General features: G+C 35.0%; 1 pseudogene; it reads right to left on the bottom strand.

Moving 5' to 3' along the window:
• LOC111761762 (heme A synthase COX15 pseudogene) overlaps positions 1 to 20,408 on the bottom strand; it is a 107,331-nt pseudogene extending 86,923 nt beyond the window's left edge.
• Positions 20,409 to 20,637: the final 229 nt, after the last annotated feature.

The raw sequence follows: 20,637 nt of genomic DNA, 5'->3' as shown, positions 1-20,637 counted from the left end.
TTACAGTGTATATATATATATTCACACACACTGTATACATATACTTTTTTCAATTAGATCTTCTTTATTCCTATTCCTTATTCAATTTCTTTAAAGTAAAATAGCCCAACAATATCATTTGCCTTCTATTATGAGCAACTCTATCATTCTTCCTTTTCCACTTAATGACCTTTAGCTATGTGAATTATCTAAGGCTGCCCTTTAAACACCATTCTTCCATGGACAAAGCACCAAGAGAAGTTTGAAAAAAAATCACTGAGTCTTTTTTACTACAATGGAAAACTTTGAATGATTATGGAAATGAGTAGTTATATTTAATGCATCTCACAGTCAGATGTGTGTATACATAATAATGACACCAAAATAGAGGTCTTAAATGAGTTCAAGGACCCCAGCCAAGATTTATGACTTCCCAGGGTACTGAAATAAGTAGGAAATTATATTGCCAAACCACTGATCTTTGAAGAATAATAGAGAATGGGAGCCTAACAGGGCAACTGGAGACTGGAAAGCAATATCCTGATTTTAAAAAAGGCAGGGAAGTTATATTCTCTAAACAATGAGATGTGAGCATGATATTACTACCCAATGAAGTTGATGTTTTTGTTATATCTAGCTGCTTAATCTCCATAGTAGGTTGAATTATGTACCCCTAAAAAGCACTTGTTCTTGGTCTTACCCTGCATTCCTGTGAGTGTGAGCCAATTGTAAATGGGATCTATTGAATTAGTTAGAATGTGGCCCAGCTGAATGAGGGTGGGCCTTCATCTGATTACTGGAGTCCTTTATAAGCAGGAGAAATTCCAGAGAAAGCCACAAGGAGGAGCTGGTAGTAGCAAGTCAGAAGGAACCCCCAGGAGAAAGAGAGGACTTTGCCATGTGTCTGGGAAGCCAAGGAATCCAAAGATTGCCAGCTAACCACAATGCTACTGACCCAGGGAGAAAGCAAGCCTTCTAGCCTCCAAAATTGGGAGCCAATAAATTTGTATTATTAAGCCAACCCATTGTGGTATTTGTCATAGCAGACTGGCAGTTGTTGTTGGTAGCGATGGTGGTAGAAGTAGTGATGGGGGTTTACCCTACCCTCTGCCCCTGTTGTGAGCCCTGAGTAACTTTAGCTAATCACCTTTCACCCCCTGCTCCTTAGTGATTTATTAATGTATGAACATGAGACACAGAACAACAAGGGACAGGGCCAGAACCCGTTTAAGATTACTGGGAAAGAGCAGCTCTTCTAAGAGGGACCATGGACCTGAGAGAGTATGAGGTTTGGAGGTGTTGAAGGTCGAATAAAACCTGCAGAAGAAATCATGATAGCTAATGAAGGCAATGAGGAGGAGGGAACAGGACGTGGGCCTCTTAATCTGACAACTGCTTGGGACAGTACAACTCCTTACATCTTACGTTATATAATTTTTAAAATGCTTTCTTTGCTTCTTTTCCTTGCCTGTGTTTGTTTTCTTTTCTCTGCTGACTTTGGAATATGAATTTTTCTTAGTTTATGTATTTTTTTTCCTTTTTTAAAAATAAAAAAAATCTCATGTTTATAACCAAACAACTATTCTCTATTAATTCTTTCTTAGATTACACTGAATATTTGCTGCTTATAGAAACCAAGGAGTTCTTCAGTGACTGAGAATTAATCTATGGCATTGAACTTATTTAGAATTTCTGTGTGAGGTCTAAATGTTAGTATTGCTAAATGTTAGTCCAAGTGATTTTTATGAGACAAAGGAAAAAAAAGTTTAAATAACTAGTAGATCAGTTCCTCATTATATTTCATTTTTAGTATCAAAATTATATCCCCATTGACTATTACTTTTTACTGCAATCAATTCCCATAATTTGACAACAGTTACTTTTGGAAAACACGAATCTATTAATATATATGTCATTCCTTTTTATAAACATTTCTGTAGTCTCCCCCTTCTTATAGAATAACATATGGGCTGTTGTGATGGAAATACAAAGTTCTGTACAACCTAGCGGTACTCTTCTCATCTTCAACATTTCTTTACAAAATCAAAGTTCTGGCAGAATGAATTGTTCTCTAAATGCCAGTCTCTGTTATGACTTAGATGCCTTTGTGTGTGATGCTTCTTTGGAATATCTTCCCCTCAACTTTGAATATATATATATAGATCAGCCCTCCATCAAAATCACACTAAATGTCAACTTGTCAGTGAAACTGTGACTTCCTTGGAAGCAAAGCTATTTGCTTCATCCCCAGCAATTTCGAGAAGTGCTTTATTTCTATCTCCTAAAGCACTACCAAGAAGTATTTCATTGTTTGCATTTGCATACCTTTTGTTTGCAAATCTGACAATTATATTTCCCGGAGTTACTAAATATCTTGGTAGTAGTCAAATATTTAAAACAAGCTCGTATAGCAAGCTAACTGTTGGCTTCTACTGACAGGTTCCATATTATCACCAAATGTAAATGTTTAAAATTCTCATGGCTCATGACTGATGGTGTTAACCAACATCCCTTGGAATGGAAGACAAATAGTGTCCCAAAAGAAAAGCTGCTATGCTGTCAAAAATACATACTTCCACTACCTAAGGCCTTCAGGATAATCATTGCACTCCTTAATGTCACTTAGCGGGATTTTCATTATCTACTTCTTGCCAAGATATCCAAGTTCCTCTCTTTCTCCTTCTATCTCCATTTTCTACAGCCATAACAAACAGTTCACTGGGGTCTAAATCAAACAATACATGTATTTCCTCCCTGCCTTTGCATAATTATGCAGTACATTATCCCTTTTCAGGTACGCCCTTTGTTAGTAGCATCTCTGCTACATGGTTTATTGCAAGAGACTGTCCTCTGTACCTCTAAATGTTCCCATGTCTAAGGCTGTCATTTGACACTTCACATGTGTGAGTCTTTCTTCTATGCCAGATTCTGAGTTTCATCAGGAAAGGGAATGTTATACTTAGCCCTGCACACTCTGTATTCACCACCGACCTTAATACATCAATTAATAGTTTATTACATACATAATTTATAATAGTTAATATAATTGATACTTAATAAATAGGTATATAAACTAATATTATGGGTCTTCCCAGGCAAGGATGGATTGTGACTTTATTAGCCTTGTTATCCCCATCTCCTTTCAGAACAAAACAATATTACTGGCCCCTTATACCACTTATTTAACACATTTTGAAACAACCCTGGGCCTCTGATATTTGCTTATTTGAAAAACAGAAAGAGCAGATGCTAGTGTTACAACCAACTTAATGTGCATTAAAGATTATCTCTGAGCTAACTTTTATCTTTATCCTTTGATGTCTTATTGCTGAGTAATAATAATGGTTTTCTCATTTTACGTGTTTATAGTTTGTAGAAATATTTGTTTGCTGTTATGATGCAGCCACTAGTCTGGCTTTGATTTAGACAATAAGTCACACCTCAGAAAGTGAAGAAGTATGACTCTTAAAATCACTGTGCATTTAGATAAGAGTTACGGTAATCTAAAACATTTGCAGTGAAATCCCCCTCCCTGTTCAAGGTGGCATTAGAAGAACTCTGTATTAGCAAGGCTTTTACTGGAGAGATGCTTGAAATTCATCATTTATCAGTGCCATTGCCTTTGTACCCTCTGACTTCATTTCTATGTTAAATTTTTAACGTTTAGAGAAGAGATAAATTAGATAAACTGTCTATATCCCAGTTCTCTACCCAGAGTGGGAAGTAAAGTTTTATAAACTGTCAGGAGATAATTTGAAAGAGTCAGAGCTTCTTTTGTCCCCCTCCCTTCCTCAGTTACTTCCTTTCTCTCTCTCAGTCTCTGTCTCTCTTTCAAGATTGCAATTAAGATATCTATTTAAATGGTAAGATGGAAAGTCTCACATGGTCTTAAACCAGGATTTGTGACTTACTTCCCTTCCTTTGTATCAATAGTTTCTTAGATATTTTTAGCCAAACAAATTTATATTTGGGGGAAAAGGGATGGTATGTGCAATGCCAAGAAGTAGAAGAGCACCGTAAGTAAGGGACAAGATACGCATTCAGTGTTTCTAAAATTGCATGGTCCACATATGCCTGTTTAAATTACAGTTTAAATTAATTAAATTTAAATAAAATTAAAAAACCCATTGCTCACTTATGCTAACTACATAAGTGGCTATCATTTATATAGAGCATAAGCTGTAGAAACCAATTTTTACCGCTCTTCCATACGTAAGCCAAACCTGACCTATTCCTGATCTTAATTCAGATAGAGCAACACTCCACTTTCATCAGGCCTATCTTACTTTCCTTCAAAATCTCACTGTAATTTTTAAAGATCCATTGATTTGTATTAGTAATCAAATCACCACTCTAAACTCCATTAAGGATAGTACTACCACAGCAAACAACTCAATAAGTATTTTTTGTGTTAGTGAATGGGTGGGATGGTATATGATACAGTCAGGGGAAAAATATCAAAATATCAGAAAAGGTGTGGGGATCATGGAAGAATCTTAAACAGGAATGCAGTGTCACACTTTTATTTTAAAGTAAAACTGTTTATTCTCCCAATCCAGCTTATTGCCGCTGACCCCACAACTAATAACTGTGGCATGTCCACTCTAGAATCATGCCATCTTACCATCATATTTGACAGTTTCCTAGAGAAAGATATTTTTGTGTTACACATGGATATCTCCATGTAGACACACAGTTTCCTTCAGTTAAAAAAAAAAATGATGTGAAAATCTTGTTAGGAATTCATACCAAGATTAGAGATGATACTTCAAAGGAGACACTTGAAGGTGCTTATCTAATATACCCCAAAGATAATTGTATAGAAATTCCACCTAGAATTCAAACTACATTTATTATATTCCTTAATAAAGCAATAATTTTCCCTTTGTCCCAACTACAGAATGTTCTTTCTTTTTAACCTTCAAATATGACATGATTATCTGACATTATGAAGTTACAAAGTTGCAGCAAACTCTTCAAAATGCTTTATTTGTTTTTTTAAAAAAAATCTTCCATATTGTATGCACTATTTCCCAGTTGGTAAGCAGTAAAACTGCCACTTTTTTGTTTTTATTAAATGAGCTATGATGGATGGAAAAGTATTTACCTACCAGTAGAAAAGTATTAATGCTGAAAAATTCATTTGTCCAAAGCTTAGGAAAAATACCTGCTACTCTTTTAAAACTGAAATACAATCAATGTGAACTGTTCTTTTCTAAGTAATAGTTTTATTTATATAAGCACTCTTTGGCAATTATTGCAAGGCCCATTCTAGAATTTATCAAATATCCTGGTTCCCAAGTCACGAAAAATTCTTCATAGTAGCTATTTGTTCATAAAGTTCTGTTTGTTGTAACACTCATATTCCTCAGTTTCCCTAAGTTTTAGCAATATGACAAATACAACACATCAAAATTATTCAGTGTCTGAGCACTAAGTATCAAGCAAGTTGTCAGCCAGATGGCACTTTACTAAGGACATGAAATGCACATTTTACTTGGAATTCATGATATATGATATGATTAAGATAACTAAATGGATGAATGCCTATAAAAGTAAGTTGTCTAGTGGGATATTAAAGGAAAAAAGTTTAACATTTTTCTTACCAGTGGCTATAAAATCATCACAAATGTTTCTCCTTTTTTATTGTCATCTTTTTTATTGTATTCTAGGATAAAACACTTGAGAATGAGTTAGACATCAGACATGTATCCTTCACAGTGTTAAGTGTTTATGAAGAATATGATCCTTTAAGAAACAATTTACATAATAAAGCAGATTTTCTTTGGTCTATAAAATAGTAGATGAATTGTAATTTTGATGACCCTGCAAAACTAATGGTTAATTGTAACCACAGTTTTATTTTTTGAAGCAAAATGTGACCTTATGTCTTTGAACCTAAACCCTTTCACTCAATCTAGGAATAATAATAGGCTATTGTTTTTAATTTGATGTTAATGTACAATACAAGAAAAAATGAGCATGAAGTTACCTCTGTTTTTAAATAAATTATCTTCTAGACAATTCTATTCTTTTAGGAAAAGCAGACAATTTAAGAGGGAATTATGATAAAAAAAACTTGGACTATGACTTCAAGATTTGGGTTAGAACAGGGAGTATTAGAGGAATTCAATGGCATTTTTTTCCCACTGTTTTTCTCTGTGGTATACACAAGCCATAAAGATTTTGCTTTGCTTTGATATTTCAACTACCAGTTCCATTATTGAATAGGGGAAGTTATTTTAGACATTTTGGGTATAATGGAAAGTTGGATGTTTTCCATGATCTTACCTCTGTGGCGGATATATGGACAAAAAAGTAAGAATAACAACAGGACAATTCATAGGATATAGAGTAGGTACCAGATGAGGGTATAAGTTAGTTTACCAGTAAATGTTTCCTAAAGGAGGTTATTAGGATTATCAGTATTAAAGAAAGGAATGATATGCTGATTTGCTTTGCAGACGTAGTATGGCACTGAGAGTGAATTTCTTTATTTTATTCCATTAATACATAAAATATAAATGGTTGAAGCCTAGTGAACTATCAAATGCCAGACATGTAATTCATTCAAAATAATCTGCAGCTTTTGTGCTCAACAAAAATAATATTAAACACACAAAGAAAAAGGAAAGTGTCCATTTTTTAATGTCAATTATGTCTCATTATTGCGTGTAGGGGTTGAATTGTCACTTGAAGAACCCCTTGGTTTCTGTAAGTGGCAAGTCTGCAGGGTAATGTAACAGTGAAGTAATAACAGAGCAGAGCTGTTTGGCTGTAATCAGGAGCTACAGCTATAATGTACCTATAAAGACCATTTAATTAATTCAGGCAACAGCTGCCTTATCACCAGTGAAAATTAAGCCAAGTTTGACCAAGAACTCAAAACATAATTCAGTTAGTAAACTATTGAAAACCAATAGGGGAAAAAAAGTACTTTCTGTGTACTTGTTTTTAAACATTCATGCTATTGAACCATTCCCAGTAAATGCATAAATGACAACATAATATTCAACTGTAACAGTTGGTGGAAGCCATTTTAAGTAGCAGTTTAACAAACAGAGATGAATTTTAATTTGCAATGCCAGTTGAGCTATAATAAAAGCTAGTATTCCAGCTGTGAAAAAAGAATACCACACAGCTTGGGTTAGAGTTATTTACAGGGATTTATTTTTATTTTTTTATTTTAATTTTTTATTTTTCACTTTACAGTCCAACGGAACCATCTTGTTTATATCCATACACGAAGTTTCTTAAATCCCAAAACATGTCTTAAGAAATGAGAAAGGCATGTCTTTAGGGAAATAAAAATAACTTTGTTATATTAGATTACAATGTTCAATTTAGTACAAGTTATCTTAGCAGCAGAATATAGTAAAGTTTTTTAACTACCTCAGGAATTGTGAAGATTACTTTAGAATAAATAGAAAAAAAATCTGGACTCTTGCTTTTGAAATAGTGGGAAAAAGGTATTTTCAAACATTGAAATTCACAAAAATGTATTTTTTGTCATCACTGTTCACTTCCTGGGGTGATATTTTATTATCTAAAACGTCAATTTCTTATTTATCAGGAATGCATTTTAAAGTACTTTATTAGCATTCATGACTGAAAACACTAAATAATTCCAATCTAGAAATTTTTGTTTATCTACTATCATATTCCTAAAGAGATGGTCTCACCAGGAAATTATTAGCTAAACCTGGACAAATGGGCACAGAGATTTCTCATTTACTATCCCATTTTACTATGATTTTAAAAACTATGCTGCCACCAAAAGTTATTCAGAGGATTCTGTGGACTTGCAGATACAATTTCATTAAATATAATGGAAATGATGAAAGGAATTATTATGAGAGAAAAAAAAAGGTAAAGGAATCCATTCTCTTGATTTACTTCTGAGAATGCTGGAGCACAAGGAAGGTGCTCTGTTGTGCTGAGTGGGAAGGACCATATGGGGCTAGGAACATGCTACCTTAAACAGGAAGGAAATTCCCATGACCCAGTGGTGGATCTCTAAAAAATGTTGAATAAGGCAGGAGAAAAGGGGCAGGAAAAGAATGACTTGGAGGCAGAGGTTTAGGGATTGAGGAGATAGACAAAGCAGGAGAGACAAAGAGAGCAAAGCATAGGCAGTTTAAGGTAATAAAACAGATAATAAAATGGTAGATTGTTTAGGGAGTTTGCTTTATGTATGATGTGTAATATCACTCCTCTTTCACTCAGGAAAACTTTACTACAATTTTCCATTAGTCAGCATTTCTTTTAGAATTGGATAAATGGTCTTTGGATATGAAAATATTCTCAGACTTGTCTGAAAGAAGACATGGGGGAGAGATGGTGTTGGTGAAGGGGATACAGTTACTGAAATTCTACTCATGTTAATAATGCACCATTCCTGAGACAAAAACATCTACCTATCTTTGTGAAGTAAAATACATAAATTTTTATAGAGAATTTTAACAAATATCATCAACTATCTGTTCATCATTGTAGATCTAGTGATCAAAGATGTACAAAAATTTTATTTTATTTTACTTTCCATTTATAACAGTGTCTTGTACAAGTTCTGGTGTATGACAAGTATATAAAAATACTTACTGAAGGAATGAATACAAATATGTATATTTTGTTCTTGTTACTATTGTAATTATCATATTGTTATTTTAATAGGTCTTTGGATCTGTTAACAGGCTTACATTTCCAAACATGACTTCTGCAGTTTTATTTGGCTTAAAAAACTGACATTGTAAAGGGTGTCATCAATGCTGCACTTCAGATCATTTAATTTCTTGAAAATCTTGTCAGTGAAGTCTCCGTGGAGAGCACAGTAATGCAACCAGAGTTCTAACGTCCTGTAATGAAACTTAATGAAAAATCTCTGGACTAGATTAGATGGTGATGTGATGTGAGGCCAAGCAAAAGAGAAACTTAAGAGAAGTCCTTGGTGTTGAAATTATATTTTGTAGAAAAACAGGAAAGATGTGTGAGGAACCGGAGGCAGAATACCAAAGCCCCAGCAGTGTTATCTGCATTTTTCAAAACCTCCCTAGAGACTGGCTGTGAAAGCCGACTGCCTCCAAAGAGATGTCAGCTTGAGCTGCTATAGACCTATTCTCTGCGTGCAACACAGGATGTGTGGTCTGACGGGTGTGAGGGTATTTGTATGGACAATGGTTCAGAACATTTGAAGTGGGGGGAATTGCCGTGTAAAATTGTGTTGCTGTACAATTCCTGGAGATCAAAAGGTAATCTCAGAAAGCAATGAAGAGGGAAATGTGAGAAAGGTGTGGAGAGGAAAGAAATGTAAGCACCAAGGGGGAATAAAGAGAGGTTTAAAAATATGTCAGCTGAAAAAAAGAAAGGAAAAACTGATTGAAGGAGCATGGTGACCTTCATACCAAATCTCTGGAAATCTCGCCCTATTCAAATTCTCAAGAAACTGATCTGGGTAAGAAAGTAATTATGTGAATTTGCAATGCTTTGCAACTAAGCCAACTAAACATGTTTCAGACACTTAGGACAACTCATTTCCAGGATCAAAGTAACAAGAAAAGAAATTTAGTCATTAAAATATTGGTTGGTAAATGGGTGATCAAGGGGACACACTAGATGGGCTTCTTGGGTATTTCATTAATTTAATCAAAATTGTATTATTCTATAATATGAGCATAAGACTTTGCTAGGCATTGTTTGGAATACTGGAGAAGTAGAAATGTAATTTTTTCCCAATACATGCACCATCTTATTATTATTATTATTACCATCATCATCATCATTTTATGTCTCTTAAGTCTCTATCTTTATTTTGTTATAGAAGTTATGGGTTCCCATATACCACCCTATTATTAACACGTTGCATTGGTGTGGTACATTTGTTACAATTGAAGAAAGTACATTTTTATAATTGGACTATTGACTATAGTCCATGCTTTAACACAGGGTTCACTGTTTGTGTTGTATAGTTCCATGGATTTTAAAAATTCTATTTAAAAGTATAAAAGTGTATAGCCTAAAAAATCCCTTTTTAATCACATTGAAATACATAACATAGCACTGTTAATTATGTTTACAATGGTGTGCTACCATCACCACCATCCGTTACCAAAACTTTACCATCATCCCAAATAGTAACTCTGTACATTTTTAGCCTTCACTCCCTATTCCCTATCTCCATTCTATCTCCTAGAAACCTATATTCTAAATTCTGACTCTATGAGTTTATTTATTCTAATAATTTCATAGCAGTGAGAGCATAAAATATATGTCCTTTTGTGTCTGATTTATTTCCCTCAACATGATGTCTTCAAAGTTTATATATGTTATATGAAGCAGAACCTCATCCAAGAGCTATTTTTTTTAAAGTGTGTATGTCCTTTAGTTTTTACCATTCATTACAAGCATTTTCAGATTCAAAATATGTATGGAACACAGCCATGCAGTACAGAATATTGCATTAGGAAGTGGAGAAGAATAAAAGTAGACCGTTTACATGTAAATGTATGCTTAACTCAACCCCTGATGGAGAATACTCAAAGGTTACCTTCAACTTCTGTAGATATTAATTAGAAGCCTACTCCAGACAGGTTAATTGTGGGGTAGTGGTTCTGTGTGCTGGGCTGTGAAAAATAAACAGAAGAGAGACTGATGAACTGCATATTGGCTCTGGAATAAAATAACGCTGTGGCATCTACTCGTTTAGCTTCAGCATGCTACTTGTCAAGGGTAATGTGGAAGAAATGGAAACTTCTCTAGATATAAAGATAAACCTTGCTCTGACCCACAGAGGTTCTTTACTAAGAACAACTTAGCACAATTAGGACAAATCAGTCCTAAATGAAACTCTTGAGTTTCATAAACGTTTCTGGGACAAGGACAGCTTGTTTTTGTTCTGTTTTGTTTTTGTACGGCCCATTCTCCAATCCCTATGTGAGACAACATGGCTTCAAATACCTACAGCAATCATTAACAGGGTAATCTTGGGCTTGCATCTTAACCTATCTAAATTTCAATTTATACATTTATAAAACAGCGGTAAAAATAAAATCTAGTTAAGAGTTTGAATGAAATAGTTTATGTAAAATGACTAAGTTTGTGCCTAGCACATAGGAAGTGCTCAAAAAGTGTTAGTGCTCTTTTACTCAAAGTGGTTGGCAGTCTTTTATAAAGTTAAACATGCATGCAGCCTATGACCCAACTCCTCAGCATTTGTTCCAAAGAAATGAGAACATACGTCAACAAAAATATTTATGGAAGAAAGTATATAACAGTGAAAAGGGGTGACTTAACTGTCCGCCTATAGGTGAATGGATAAACAAAATGTACTTTATCCATTCAGTGGAATATTACTTGGCATTAAAAAAAAAAAAGAAAGAACTATTCATATGGGAAGTAACCTGGATGAATCTCTAAAACATTATTTTAATGTGAACAAGCCAGACACAAAAGATTATATATTATTTTATATATGAAATTTAAGAACAGGCAAAACTAATCTGTGGTGACTTAAGTCAAAACTGGTTTCTTTTGTTTGTATAGTGGAGAAGGACGTGGCAACTGACTGAAAGTGGGCAAAAGGAAACAATGGTATAATGGAAAGGTTCCATAAATCAATTGGAGTGCTGGTTACTTGAGTATTGGTATTTATCAAACTCGTAAATTTTGTAGATAAAATGTTTGTGAATTTTACTTCATTAGGAAATAATTAGAAATAAAAAATTGAGGGCAAGGATTGGAATGTTTACCTCTCATGCCCAGAAAAACGCTGGATAACTAAAAGATGCTTTTTGTTTTTTTTTAATGTTGTTCATTATATTTATATGTATTTACATAATTTTGTTCTTTATATGAGGATGTATATATAGTTATAGATAATGTGCATGGCAGTATACACATTTTACCTGTGACATACATCACTTTCTACCCCAGCTCCAACCATGCCAATACATGGAGCTTGAAAATGGTCTCTGGCCACTTACTAGTTCCCCAATTACATACAGTAATAACCTGAGGATAGAGCTGGTGCTGGTTCTTTGTCTTTCTTTTTCACCATTTCCTTCCTTCCTTCCTTCCTTCCATCCTTCCTTCCTTCCTTCCCTCCCTCCCTCCCTCCCTCCCTTCTTCCCTCTCTCCTTCTTTCCTTTATTCTTCCCCTCTTTCTCTCTTTCTCTTTCTTTTCTTCTCCATCTACCACTCTACAGAGTTTAGAGTAAATTCTCAGTAAGTGCTCAGTGAAAAAGATAAAAAGGTGAGAAACTAATTCTTCATAGACCATGTTAGTCATCTTGAAAGAGTTTCTAGCAATGGAAATTTTAATATACATTTTATTTTTCATTTTTTTTCATCTTGAAAATTAGAATACATAAAATCCTTTCTTTTCATGGGCAATATTAGAAACATCACTAGAGCAAAATTTAGCCTTTTACTTTAAAAATATTTTCATTATGCAGCATATTGGCATTGACTAAGAGATTTTTTAAAGCTTGCATCCAACTAACTAGTCATTATAATGACACATTTTGGCTCCACAATTGCTTCAGAAACCTATTCTACTCCAGCTGTACCACATAGATCAGGCAAGATAAATACTATTTTCAAGTTATTTATTAATTCAAGTTTTTCAAAGCTGTTCAGGTGAATATTAAATAATTTTCCTTTTTAATTTTTGAATTATTTTTGACCCTGATTTATAGTTTATTGTTGAATGGATAAATCTTTGGAAATTTAACATCTACATTTAATAAGTCTGAATGTTTTAACTTCTCATTTGACAGATATTAAAATTAAAATATGTGATATTTGTAATTTAGAAATGTTATGCTATGTATTTAGAAATCTAGAATTTCATATAAAATTTCGAAACAAATGATCTGCCTTGGATAACAAAATAACCTTTTGCTATTTGATAATTATTTCTAAATCTGAACTGGATCTTAACTGAGGATTCTAGTTTAATCTGGGTAGGCATATGTGCAAGGGACAAGAAATAAGCTCACACTTCCAAATCAATCATTCATCCATTCTTTCAGCAAGTATTCATGGAGTGCTTAAGTGCCAATATCATGCCAGGCAGGATGAAGCAAAGGTAAGTGAGACTTTTCACTGACCTTCATTAATAGAAATTACTAATATAAAATTAATTACATCTTGATGATGCTGGATACAGCGGCTAATATTTCACTCCTGCCCCCAGCTCAGGATAGGTAAAATAAAGCTCTCACAAATAAGTCAATGCCTGTATCCCAAGAACCTGTGGCTATGTTACCTTTCAGGACAAAAATTGACTGTGCAAAAGTGCTGAAATTAAGGATTCTAAGACAGGAAGATTATTTTGGATTATTCAAGTGGGCCTGATGTTCACACCAAGTTCCTTTCCCTTTCATATGTAAGGAGATTTGTGATGGGATTGCTGGCTTTGATCATGGAAGGGGGCCATCAACCAAGGAATGTAGGCAGCTCTAGAAGCAGGAAACGTCAGGGGATGGTTCTTCCCTAGAGCCTATAAAAGGAACACAGCCATGCTCATATCTTTATGTTAGTCCAATAGATCCATTTCAGACTTTTGACCTCCAGAACTGTAAGATAATAAATCTGTATTGTTTTAAGCCACTGCTTATGGTAATTTTTTACAAGAGCAATAGGAAACTAAGAGATCCCCCCCACACACAATTACATAAATATTGGATTTTGAGTTTCTGTTTCTTCATTTCCAGATGAAGACTATGAGAGTTCAAGTGACTTTCAAATATCTCACAGCTAATGGATGGATACAACAACCTAACAGATACCAAGGCTCTTGACAACACCAATTCTTCTAAGCTGTGAGTTTGCAATATAATGTGTTGAAACTAAGATAGAGGTATATATAATACTGGGTGGTAGTGGCAATTAATAACTGAATTAATAAAATAAATAGTCAATTAATTAACTATGAGTATGACTCTGTTTTAAGCCAGATCTACTATCATACCCATTTAATAGATAAAGAAACAGATCAAGCAAGGTTGACAAGAAATTTGCTCCAGTCACACAACTATAAATTTGAGAGCCAGAATTTAAACTTATGTTTGTCAGACTCCAGGTTTAAAAGTCACAAACACAGCCACCTGTAGTTCCGGTTGAGTAAAAAAGAAAGAAGGTAAAGTTGCCAGTAATAAGGGATGTCTTTATCCAGGAGGAAATGCTTAATCTACATCATGAAGAATAAGATAAATAAGTGACTAAAAGTCAATTAAGGTATAAAAGACACACCAGGAAAAGGAACAACATAAAGATATGTAACCTTGTAAGACTTCAGGGAACCTACAATGGTTTAGAATAAATAGGTCTGGTTTAGTTTGCTAAAAGCTGCTGGCAGCAATATACAAGAAATGGGTTGGCTTTTAATTAATAAATTATTAATAAATTAATAAATCAGTGGGGATTTATTAGGGCAAAAGCTTCAGTTCTGAGGCTGTGAAAGTATTTTACCCAAGTCCTCATCAGGAAACTCTTTCTCTTGAGGATGAGCTCCTGGTGGTCCTGGATTCCTCTCACATGCCAGGGCACAATGGAAATTGCTGGTCTCAGTCTCTGTCTTCTCCTTCAGGCCTCATTGCTTTCAGCTTCGGGCTACTCTGTCTATGGCTTTTCTCTCTACTGGGTTCATTGTTTTCAACTTCTGGAGGATTCTTTCTGTCTGTGCAGCTTTGTGTTTCTCCTTTTAAATAAGACTCCACTAAGAGGATTAAGACCCACCCTGGGTAATACAATCTAATCAAATGCCCTTAACTGAAGTAATGGAATCATAAGATCCCACCCATAATAGACATATATGCACAGGAATGAATTAGCTTTAAGAACAGGATTTTCTGGGGTACACATAGCTTCAAACTGCCACAAGGTCTTACAGTGAAAGAGAAAGTATACTGGAGAAAGCTACAGTCAAAACAAACGAAAATTCCAGTGACTTGAACAGTGGGCTATATTTGTCATTCGTGTCAAGGCCCAATGAATCTGCCTTGTCAGCATACTTTTCTGTGTGTCTTACCATTGTGTGGCTCTGCTATCCCCTAGAACTTGGAGTCCTTCTCAACACTCACATGGAAGGGGTAAAGGGCATGCACCACTTCAGGGGAGAATGGACACTTTCATCAACTGTGTGTACAGAAACATGTGCTTGATGAGCACATAGCAGTCTTTGTCTCAGAGGGAAAGGTGGGATAATGCAAGGGAGGTAGGGAGTCAGAGCATCAAAAAGAGTGGAAACATGTTTGGACTTGGGATTTGCAGACCTAGGCAATGTAAGGTTTTAACAGCTGAGTGGCATGGTCAGATTTTTAATTCTGAAAGACAAATCTGACAGCAGGACAAAGAATAGAGCTAGTAAATTAGAGCTTTCTCGTGTGTGATTAAGAATGTTATGAAGTGAATGGAATGGATGTACCCAAACAGCCTAAAATTATGGGAACTATTTCCTTTGAGAAGTGCAAAAATGCACAATTTTGTGGGGAAAGAAGGTTTATCTGATTCTCAAATTTGTCTATTGGACTTAAAAAGGCTTACATGGAGGTTTCAGAATTATTCATAACTGAGTTAACATCGACCATACTCATTGTGGCTAGGCTGGAGCCGTCTATAACACACAGTGAACCTGGAAGCATCAGCCTCGTGTGCCTAAAAAGCACCATTGTATTCCTTAATCCATTAAACTCACTTTAGGATTCCTTCTGCTAGTTTATAAAGGCCTCAGCTCTCAAATAACCTTGACAACTGTTTTTCTTTTGTTTTAGCTTTACAATGACACAGACATGATTAATCACATTATAAACATGGACTATACATCTTTTTAAAATAAAAAGTTTTAAAAGGTTATGGTTTTATAACTTAAACTTACATATGAGAGAATTTAGAAGAATTCTATAGGGGATGACAAAACATTGACTTCGAAAAAAAAAGAATATATCAATGAATATTTTTCTAAAGTTAAACATACAGCCCACCTCACTCACTTGTTAATCAATTTTACTGAAATATATTTATAAACCTTATAATCTATCTAAAGTATACAATCAATTGCATTTGGTATAATCACACAGTCATGCGTTCATCACTGTAAGCAATGTTAGAGCATTTTCGTTACTCCAAAAGAAGTCTCCTACCCCTTAGTAGTCTCCTCTCAATCCTCTATCCTTCCCCTGCAAGAAATAACTGTTAATTTATTTCCATCTTTATAAATTTATTTGGAATTACATTTTTATAGGATTGAATGGATTTACATTTTTTAATAGGTGAAGTCAAATAAAATGCAGTACTTTTGTCCAGTTTCTCTCACTTAGCATACCTCCTTTTTTACCATTGATGGAAGAATATTAATATATTACCCTACAGTTCTTAATTTGCTTTGGTTATATTTTTACCCAGATATCACCCTATCACTAACATCTTGTAACATTACTGTATAGTTGTTCTCTTTCAGAAAACGTCGTTCTTATACATGCACTAGGAACCATACTATTTTTATACATGCGGATCTTCTCTGCTATGCAATCTCATGTTTGAGTTTTTAGCTTTCCTTCTTCTGAAATACACAATCTTAGGCTTTCTCTTTCTACCATTATCATAGGCAAATACTAGTGCTGCTAATTAAAAACACTATAATGTGCTTTTGACATTTCTATCCATTTCCAAATATTTACAAACTTTTTATCAATTCTGCACAGATTAGGCCTCAGTTTTCCATTTTCTATCCTCATTTTATCTTACAGTGACCTATATTCTAGCTCTTCACTCCATGAGTTTGCTCATTATATTTAGTTTATAATAGTTAAATCATATGTATTTGTCTTTTTGTGTCTGGCTTGCTTCACTTAACATAATGTCATGTTCTCCAGGTTCATCCATATTGTTATATGCTTCATGGCTTCATATCTTCTTATACCTGAATAATATTGCATTGTATGTATATATCACAATTTGTTTATCCATTCATTTGTTGATGGACAGCTAGGCTGTTTCCCTTTTTTGGCAATTAGTAATAATGTCACCATGAATATTTGTGTGCAGATGTCTGTTCTTGTCACAGCTCTCAGTTTTTCGAGGTGTACACCTAGTAGTGGTTTGCTGGGTCACATGCCAAACCTATTTTTAACTTCCTTAGGAGCAGCCAGTCATCTACATTCCCACCAACAGTGAATAAGCATTCCTATTCCCCACATCCTCTCCAACATTTATATTTTTTCTGTTTTTTTTTTTTAAATAGTGGCCATTCCAATAGGTGTGAAATGATATTGTAGTTTTATCTCATTGTAGTTTTGATTTGCATTTTCCTAATAACTAGTGATGCTGAACATCTTCATGTGTGTGTTTGTTTGTTTTTTACATTTGTATTTACTCTTTAGAAAAATGTCTATTCAAGCCTTTGCACATTTTTTAAATTGGGTCACTTGGCTTTTTTTCATTGAGTTTTAGGATTTCTTTCCATATCATAGATATTAATCCATTATCAGATATGTAGTTTTTCCATTCTTTTCTCTATCTGTTCTTCTGTTTTTAGTTTCATCTGTTCTGTCTTCTAATTCACTGATTCTTTCTTCTGCCATTTTAAATCTGTTGTTGTAGGCCTCTAAAGTATTTTTAATCTCATCCATTGTGTCTTTCATTCCCATCAGCTCTGTTATTTTTCTATTTAAGTGCTCAAATTCTTCTTTGTGCTCAGCCAATGTCTTCTTAGTGTCCTTTATCTTTTTAGCCATATTTTGCTTCAGCTCCTTGAATTGATTTGGGAGATTTGTATGAATATCATTGATTAGTTGCTACAAATCTTGCATCTTGTCTGACATTTTGGTTTATTCCTTTCTCTGGGCCATATCTTCCTTTTCCTTGGTATGTCTTATAATTTTTTGGTAATGTCTAGGCATCTGTGTATGATGGTGAGTTTATGCTCATGACAAGTTTCTCTCTCGGCTAGGGACATAGTGTTGAGTGATTTTGTGTTATGACTATTGAGTTTTCATTCAACTTTTTCTAGGTCTTTAGGATTGTCCCTGTTTAACTTCTCAAAACAGGGCCAGGGATCCACTAATGGGATACATATTAGTTTCCAAAGATCTTGGGGAGGGGGACAGTGAAAGCACCAGAAAGCCTCTTTCATTTATTTCCCCCTTGAGGTGTACTTTCCTTGGCTGCCAGAAGATGGTGCTCTTTAACAAACCTTTCTGCTCAAACCCTAGGGGAGAATGTGTTCACTGGAACCCCACCTGGGCAGGTGGTACAGAACAAATGACTTCCCCCTTAGGGTGAGCTATTTAGAGCCAAGCCTTCCAATTCAAACTTACTGATTAGAAGTCACTCTCTTCCTTTTGCCACACCCTCCCTTTCCCCATGGAGGAAAGAGATTTCCACTTCCCTCTGTGCAGCAGCCAATCAGTAAAGAGGGTGTTTGAGAAGGTAGGCTATCTTTAGCTCTGGACTGGCTCCCAGGTAAAGACAATGATGTTGCCATGACCAGCTGGTAATGGTGGGAACAGTAGGGTACAGCAGACCAAATTCACTCATCAAAAGCTGGATCAGCTGTAGTCAGTAGCCTTCTCTCTCCCCTTTCCTGAGGAAGTGGACTCTTATGGCCCTTTCAGTACATAGCTGCTGGCAGGGGAAGAGAACCTGACACTGTCTGCTCTGAGATTTGGCTTGGGTGTTGCAACTGCAGCAGCCCAAGTTACTCACAGATACTCCCTGTTGAGTCTCCTTTTCTTTGCCCCTCTCTTTTGAGTCTCAGTCTTCCCCTGGTCTCCTGAACCCTGGAACTGTTGTTCTGGATAGTTTTCTGCCTATTCTCTCGCTATTTTTCTGGGAGAAAACTGAGCCCTGTACGTCAGTAATCTTCCATAGTCCCAGAAGTCTCCTGTCTCATTCTAAATTTCAGTTTTGACATTGAAATATAAGGTATTTAATAACCCCACCCCATCTTATCACCATCTGTTCTAAAACTATCTTAGCTGTAGGTATTCTGTATTTTAGAAAGACTACAAGGTAGAAACTGCAAGACAGTATTTTTGTCAGTTGAAAAAATGTTATTAGGCATCTTTACACAATTCAATTTGAAAGAATGCACTTGATGGAAGGGTCTTGGACTTTGTTAGAATATTTTGCCAAATGCCCAGCTACATGGTAAATATCTTTGATTCTTCCTTATTTACCAGAGGAAGAATCAAAGAGCCATCTAAGGTCTCATCATTAAGGGTGGAGGCAGGATTCAAACCCAGATATTTCCAATTTCAAAGTCTATGAATCACTTAAAGTCAAGTGGTCTTTTTTATTTTACCAATGAATAAAGAAAAGTTATTTTCTGAGATGTGATAGCATGTGATAAGTTTCGGTTTGTCTGTATATTTGAATGGCTCTCTAAGTAGACATTTGTAGGCAAATTATTCATAATATACTTTAAGATTCTCCAATAAAAAGGCTAAACAAGTTTAATTACAGAAAGTCTCTATATGAGATTCCAGATGGAATAGTCAGAGAGCGTGCACATTACAAATTTGAGTGGGGTCTGGAGAGGATGATTACTGAATGTAGCATTCTATCAATTAATTTTCACAAAAGACTAAATCAGACCAGCTGTTCCAATCTTATTATTGAAGTCTATATATTTCATCAGAATAAAAATTTAACAATATTTTTTCGATTAAGATTTCTTATTTTCAACATGGCCTAATCCTAACAGTTATATGAAACCATCATCTTGCATTAAGTAAACTCATTTCCATTCTTCCTGGGAAGAAAAATAATAAAACTTCAGCTGCATTAATGCCAACGGCTTAACTATCATATTTAGAATAAACACAAAATTGTTATGATATTCTTTTTATAATTTCATGGTAATATATTAAGGATTAGTATATGAACACTAGACTATAATAATGAGGGGAATTAAAATCAGCCTCATATTTGCAGCAAGTAAACCTTTGAAAATAGGTTAAAATGTTCCCTTAAATATCATAATAATTGGAATGTGTGAATATTTTTTTCCCCCTTGAAGTAGGCTCTACTTATCAGCATATTACAGAAGGTAACAATTACATTTTCAGGTATGGGTGATTTAAGACAACAAAGTTAAGGAATGGAAACAGGATTCATATCCTTTACATTATAAAACTGAATAAAAAACTTTAACCCTGCAGCCCTTTGGGAACACCTGTTGTTTCTACCCATCAGTAAGAACATAGAGGAACATTACCAAGGGCTGCTGATACTCAGGACCTCCTAACACTTATTCCCAATAAATCTTTCTCCCTCCTCCCAGTTGCATCTTGACTGAACTCTTAACACTGTTCAATAAAGCCTCCCCTCTCACTCACCACATTTGCTAGTTCTACATTCTCTTCTTGGTATTTCTGGCCAACATTCCTAAAACCGGATTTCTCATTCTCCTTAAGTTTTGGAGTAGTCATGTTCCTGAGGGTTGGAATTTGTGGTATAATCTTAATACTAAGCCCCATCTCCATCTATGTCAGGGTGACCATAATCTTGCTTTTTTAAGGAATGTAAGAGCTTTAGCACGGAAAGGCCCACATCCGGGGAAATCCCTCATTTCCAGGAAGACCAAAATGGTTGGTCACTCTAAACAATTTCTAGTATCCTATATCCCTTGGTAAAGGGGCTAATCTGAATGCTCTCTCA

Source organism: Dasypus novemcinctus, chromosome 18 (genome assembly GCF_030445035.2).
Source record: "Dasypus novemcinctus isolate mDasNov1 chromosome 18, mDasNov1.1.hap2, whole genome shotgun sequence".
Lineage (NCBI taxonomy): Eukaryota > Metazoa > Chordata > Mammalia > Cingulata > Dasypodidae > Dasypus > Dasypus novemcinctus.
The sequence above is the reverse complement of the archived record's forward strand: the minus strand, read 5'-3'. Positions and strand labels throughout refer to the sequence as shown.